Source organism: Meleagris gallopavo, chromosome 8, assembly GCF_000146605.3.
Source record: "Meleagris gallopavo isolate NT-WF06-2002-E0010 breed Aviagen turkey brand Nicholas breeding stock chromosome 8, Turkey_5.1, whole genome shotgun sequence".
NCBI lineage: Eukaryota > Metazoa > Chordata > Aves > Galliformes > Phasianidae > Meleagris > Meleagris gallopavo.
Genome location: NC_015018.2, coordinates 11942694 through 11949597, shown reverse-complemented (window position 1 = coordinate 11949597; position 6904 = coordinate 11942694).

Genomic DNA, 6904 nt, shown 5'->3' with positions numbered 1-6904 from the left:
GCCACTCCAGGAATGTAAACACGCGCAGAGCCGGCCGGCCCCGGCGTTGCCCGAGCGCTGCCCGAACCCCGCGCTGCTCCGCTGCTGTTCCGGGCCGGTGGCGGCTGCTCGGGGCCACAACCGGGATTTTCGACTGCAAACTTTGTTTCGCACGTGGGAAGTTGCATTTCGGTGCTGCCTTTCGGGCTGCGATGAGGGGCGCCGGAGCGGGCGTCGCGTTTCGGGTTTTGTTTCAGCCAATTGCAGACAACATTACCCAGTTCTTAAAGGTGCAATGTGCGCGCTGGGGGAAGCGGAGCCCCTAAAGCGCGGAGGAACGGCTTTGTGCGGGGCGCGGGGTCCCGCTGGGCAGCGCGGCGGCGGGGAGAGCGTTCCCCATCGCGGCCGTGCGGAGAAATTTCCCGAGACCGCAGCGAACTTAAGGCACAGCCCCGCGTTCCCGGCTGCCCGTGCCCATGTACGTTTCTGTGTTTCGGTTAATAATCTGCAAACGGCTTAATGGCTCCGGAGTGCCCCAGGAATGGGTTTTCTCCATTGACTCGCGCAGGCCCGAGCGGAGCGCTGCCCCGGCCCTTTCTCAATGCGCTGACATGAGAGAAGAGGATTTAACTTGGCAGCCTGAACAAATGCTCTATCAAAGGTTTCCTAAGAGACAGTGGGAGAGCGGGGGAGATGAATGACCCGAGGGAGTTGTAGGGTGCTACCTATGCAGGTTTCCTTTTAAATACGAAGTGGCCATTTAGGGCTCTGAATAAAACTGCGCGCATCAGAAAGGCGACAGGCTTATAAAATTTAAAAGGGCAAAAGCCCATTAATGCTGTGGCGGAGCTCTGGCTCCCAGCTCTGCTTGAGTGCTTCCAAGCGCCTCGAAGTGCCAAAGCTTTTAAGGAATCCTGAGCAGCGGCTCCCCCGGGGCTGGGGGACCTCGGCCTCGCGTGCGGGAGGCCCCCTCTCCCCGGTGAGGACACGGACGGGTGGGGGACGTGGGCTGGGGACACTCAGGGGCGGGAGCGGGCGCGGTGCGGGTACACGCGGGAGCCCCGCATTGGGTCCGAGGCTCTGCAGACGGGGGCTCGGAGCAGGGAAGTTTCATAGGGAGCAGAATGAAATGGTAATGCCCCAGCAGCAACCAGGGGTATGCTCATCAATGGGGACGCTCTCGGGTTCAAACTTCCCCTTCCTTCTCTCTCTAGAGATAAATTTACTATGGCATCAATCTTGTCTTGGCGGGCCGCGATTCAGGTTTGTGAATGCCAGAAGACTCGCTCTGACCTTTCTCTGTTCAAGTTGAGGATGTTGAAACACCAGCCATCAAACAAAAGGCACATTGAAAGCAGGCTCTGCACCGAGCACGTGTGGCTGTGGGGTAGCGGGGTGCGTCTGGGGGCTGTGTGCCTGAGTTGGGCTGGGGGAGGAGAGAGAAAAGGCCGCTTATTGCTGGAATGAGAGGATGGAAAACATGACTTGAAGTGCTCCAAATATCTTGGAGTCAAGGACCTTTTTCTTTCTATCTTTACTTTAAAGAGTCTTAGGAAAAATGACTTGTTCTGTTACTTTTTTTTTTTTCTTATTTTAATCGATGTATAATTAGCAAATAACTAATATATTTTTTTTCCTGTGGATGCAAAGATGACCAAAATTTTGCAGAATTTATCAACTTATAAAACAAAACAACCCCAAAAATCTTAGAAAAAATAAATGCCTTTGGGATTACACCTTAAAACAATGAAAATTCTCTGGGATTTAGTTGACAGAGTTGGGATTTTTATCTGTTCAGGAGAGCGCTACCTCAAAAAGTAGTGCAGATGTAAAGATGACTGTAAGTTGTAATTTAAAGTTATTTGGGGCTGTCAGAGTTTAAAAAGAACGCCCTTAGGAACAGTCAGCACTGATATCTAACCTGGCAGCAGCATTCCTGTCAATGTAGGCAGATGCTGTTATTGTGTACATTGTTTACAGGCCACAATACCTTAAGTAAACATTGATCATGATTAGAAACAATAATTGAGGCTGTGGCAAAGGATCAATGAAAACTTTGTTTCAGGGGAGAAGCGAGTTGCTGTGCATATATACAGAGAGCGTTTTGTGCTGCCTGAGATGGCAGTGTTAATGCGGTGCGAAATTCCGGTTTTAGACTATTTTAAGAAATCCACAGAGATGACAGATCAGTTTTTGCATCATCTAAGAGATGTGTTCCTATCAGTGTTGGTTACAGGAGCTGAAAGGAGAGCTGAATGTGTGCATCACGTTTCCATTCATAACTTTTCTTGGGAGCTGCTTATGCTTCACCCCAAATCGCCCCAAAGGTTTTGTGGAGACCAGAAAACCGAAGGAAAAACCAACTCCTCAAACCTGGAGAGTGACAGTTACATCACTGCAGACTCATTTGTAGCAGCTTGGTGTTGGCTAGCAGCTGTGGAGCCTGGTTTCAGTCTTGAAAAGGAAATGTATCTCAGAGAGGAAACAAAGTTGGAATTCCGTTTGCCTTCCCCCGTGTTTCTGATAGGCCTCAGTCCACAACCCAGCCCTGCAGAAAAGACAGGAGACAAGGTGGCCGGGGCTATGCCCCACCTGGGCACCTGCTTCCCACAAGTGTGTAGGGCTGCAGCCAATGCCTGTGGGGGCAGGTGGACCACTGTGCAATTAGCTGATTTCTTCGCTCCTCACTGGACCCATTTTTGTGAAACCCCATCCTCTGTTACAGCAGAGAGGAAAGACTATTGCTGAAGAGTTGAGGATTGGTGTGTGCTTATTCTCATCAACTGCCTGGTGTGGGACAAAGAGGACAAGCATTCCTTACATCTTTTTATGAGAAATCACAATACGCAGTGCCACAATGCTGTGTGTAGGCACTGATGTACCTGCTCTTCTTTCCCTAAATTTAGGCATGTCAGCTTTCCTGCTGATGGTATTTTGAGGCTGTGTCAGTGGTATTAGGGAATCATTTCTGCTTTAAAATGGTGTCTTTGGCTCAAAAACAAGGTTTGTGAATTGGAATGTTGCTTTGTCATATTGATTTTTCTTCTGCTTTTCTTTCTAAAAGCAAAAACTTCTTAGGTAGTGATTTCATTTTATTTATTTCCATTGGGTTTCACAGGATCATTAGCGTTGTGCTTGGTTAATGTTTGAAGTTTTTCAAGGTAATTGAGGCCACGAGAGAAATGGCTGGCAAGGGGTTTTAATGGATCTCCACAGCTTGACTGCTGGAGGCAGTAGTGCATTATGAGAGTGGAGGATGGTTGTACACTTGTTACATGTTATTTTGGGTTCAGCTACTTCAAGATGCACTGGAGTTGATGTGGCCTGTGAAGGCGTGGTGTGGGATCTCAGTACTGTGTCACTACTCCTTATTAAGCAAGACAGATTGCTATGGATATTTTGTATCTGAGAGAGGGGAAAAAAAGCTATTTTTAGGTAGACAAAGTCACTTTCCATCATTTCTCCTTCAAGCATCAACCCAGGTTAACTTACTTGGCAAGGAATGAGACATTAATTGTGGAATGTTCCCTTTGGAAATGCTGGGTAGGCCACCATTTGGTCTAGGCCATGATTTCCTTCAGGTGCTTATGCTTTTTAAACCTGTATTAGAGGATAGGAAAAGCAATTTGTGCTCCTCTACTGAGTCCCGGAACAGCCAAACATGATTCCTTCCAAGGGGAAGGGCTGCAAGTTGGCCCTTGTTGAGTTGAGATTTAGGATCTAATCAAGTATCTGCACTCAGAGACCCATGCATCCTTTCATTAGATAATTCAATACGTTGAGCTGTTTCATATTTTGTGTAGTGCATTAATATTGAGGTAGTACCATATAAGCTATCATGTTAGCATTCCATTAGGATAAATGTGAGAAGTGTATCCCTTTGTTGACAATCAGTATTTGTTTTGACTCAGTGGAGCAGCTCTGATTCCCAAAAGTGGTGATTCCCAAAGTGGTGCAGGAAGGCTGTTGGTTCAGTATGGTTGGAGATGGAGGGAAATCATTGCTCCAAAGCCATAGGTAGGTATGATGCTCTAACTTCTTGTGGAAGTTTATCAAACTGGATTTGGATTTTCCATTCTTTTCCTTGTTTGTTTTCCTAAGGACTTTGTTTTCCCTCCTGATATACCACTTATTCATCTGTAGATGATGATATTGATGGTGATGAGCTGATTTCTAAATCTAATGCTGTCCTGCTGAGGAGGCCCCTTTCTGCAGCTCTGTGCCCTTACCTGGGCAATGTTGGGCTGCCCGCTCTGTTGGCATGGCCATCCTGCTCACATCTTCCCCAGATCTCCAGCTGCTGTGGAGCTGGCTGGCTGTGAGAAGGCACACTGTGCTGCCTGGAACTCAGTAAGCAATAGAAGAGCAGCATTGCTGTGCATCTGGCTTTGGAAATGGAAATAACTCTAACCCATATGTAATCCTGGAGCGCTGATAGAGCTAGCATGAGAATGAAAGTCACAGGCTTCGTGTGCCTGACAGTGTCATGCAAAGCAAGCATGGGAGTTTCTTGCAGTCTTTATTCGGTTGTCTTCAAATCTCTCTGTTTTCAGTGCTAGAGCTGTTACTTGCAACCTCTCTAGAGCTGTGTGTTGGTGGGCAGGATGACAATGACTGGAGAACATCAACTTCTTGGTCTGCCCAATGCATGAATGTGGGTAGGGTCTGCCTCAGCTGTGTTGCAGCTCTTTGTACATGGGCAGTGCCATTTTACATCTTTGCTAATTGGATGGAGACAAGCGTTTAAGGAGCGAGAAGAACAGAAATATGTTGACAAATTTCACATCAGTCCCTTGGAGATTTCCAGGTAGTCTCCTAACTAATCAGAGCAGTTTATTTATAGGGGCTGTGGTGACACAGATACGTGACAGAATATTAGGGGCTTCAGTTGGCCATGTAGTAGCAGAAACAGTTCCCTTGATGAATATCTGACTGTTTCTTGGCCATGTTCCTGATTCCCTCTAAGAACAGCGGAGCCTTTTTGGCTGTCCTGAAATACACACCTCTTGGATCTCCATCGGAAATTTGGAAGTTGTTCTCTCTTGTTTCTGAAGGCCTGTTCTAAATGGAGATGAACTGATGGAGCACAGACTCATTCTGTGAACGTGAGCATTGAGAGTTGGGGACAGTGGGGCAGCTGGGAGTCAGAAGGACTGAGACAGGGCTTCCCTGCCGAGTGCCTGGCTCACAGTAGTGCTGAAAGAGTGGGATTTCCCTGGTTTGAGCATGGTTTCTGCTTTATCGAAGGTTGAAAATCACTTCAAGTTTATGAGGGTTCTTACAACTTCTCTTCTGTGTACTGATGCAGCTCACATCCTTCCCCATGCCATTCTCTTGGGATGGTTTGGAGTGTTGTCCAACACCCATTTGATAACCACGTGTCTTACAGCTCAAAGGTTACCACCTGCCTTTGGTTATTTTAGAGGTGTGACAGAGTAAAAGCAAGGTGGAGGGGATGAATGGCAGCGAGGAAGTGCTGGTGTCTTGGGCTGCAGGACCCCCACCCTGGCACGTTGGCACATTGCCTGCCAAGGAGCTCAGGCAGCTTGTCTGTCCCACTGCTCAGCTGGAATGGTTTGACAACCAGTGATGTCACTTTTACACTTTAATGTTCTAACATTGATACAACAGCAGTTCCATTTTGTTTTTCATCCTTTTTTTCCTTCTCTCCAAGGCCACTTTCCTCCCTCATTCCCCATAAAAAAAAAAGAGAGAGAGAGAAAAAAAAAAGTGGGATAAAAGATTTAAACAACATTTTTTAAATACTTTGTTGACATTGCATTTTCAAAAGAGTGGTTTGTTTATATATTTCTCCGTATAGGAAGAGAGTAGGGCTTATTATCCTACAGGTTTTCAGGGGAGAAAAGAATGATGTGGTTGTCAGGCAGCCTGCCCGATCTCTTGGTGTCCTGCTTGTAAGTCTGTGTTTGTTCAGCGCTCTTGTGGCCCTTTTCCCGGCAGTGGGATCACAGAAGTTAACTTGTTTACAGCTGGTGTGCAGCTTATGTTGGCCTCCCTTGCAGCGCCCCGTCTCTCCCTCCAGCCTTTTCAATGAAACTTTTCTTCCCTCCTCTTCTCAGCACAGGTTGATACACATTACATTTGATTAAGCTTTTCTGTTTTTTCTTTTTAAAGATGGGAGTACTTCTAAAAAACACTCCAGGCTTGTGAACTGTCATGCTACAGATGCTCCCAGGACCCTGGTATCTGTGGCTTTTTGGGTGCGTTGGGGAGCTAGAAGGTCCCGGTGCCCTCTGGCTGCTGCCTGCGTTCAGTCAGCATCGTGGCTGCCAGCCACACTAAGTCCTGTCTGCAGGCGTGGGTGGCCCAGCTGAGGCTGTGTGAGCACAGTGCGTCTGTTGCACTTGCATGGTTGGCTCACTGCAAGTGTGTTGGGCTTCCTCATGTCCAGAGGTTCATTTGCTCTTCCTCCTGAAAGACCTGATCTGGTATGGGACACTGAAAGCCACGCTCGGTTGCTATTCAAAAAATTGATCATAAGAACAACGTGTGCATCTTTTCCTGTCCTCCTCTCAAGTATGAGATTTCTCCCCAAATTTACATCACTGTTTTAAAAAGTTGGAGATTGCAGTCCAGCTGGAGCATGATAGCATTCGACATGGGAGCCTCCTGGCTTTCCAACTGAATGCATAGCTCTGGCTTTTGGCACTGTGAAACCCTGACATCTCGCACATTAAAATCATAACAGCATTATGTAAGGAGAAGTTATTTTAGGTCACTTGCAGTGCCTCCTAAATCTCAGCTCCAGCGACCTCGTGAGCTGGAACGTGCGGGCTTGCGCAGCCCCAGCTGTGGGCAGTGTCCAGGGATGGTGCCACCTCCTGCCCTACCCTCTGCCCCCAGCTCAGCCCCAGTTCTGTGCCATGCCTCCAGGGGGCTGGGAGCAAGGGCGGGTGGGGGACAG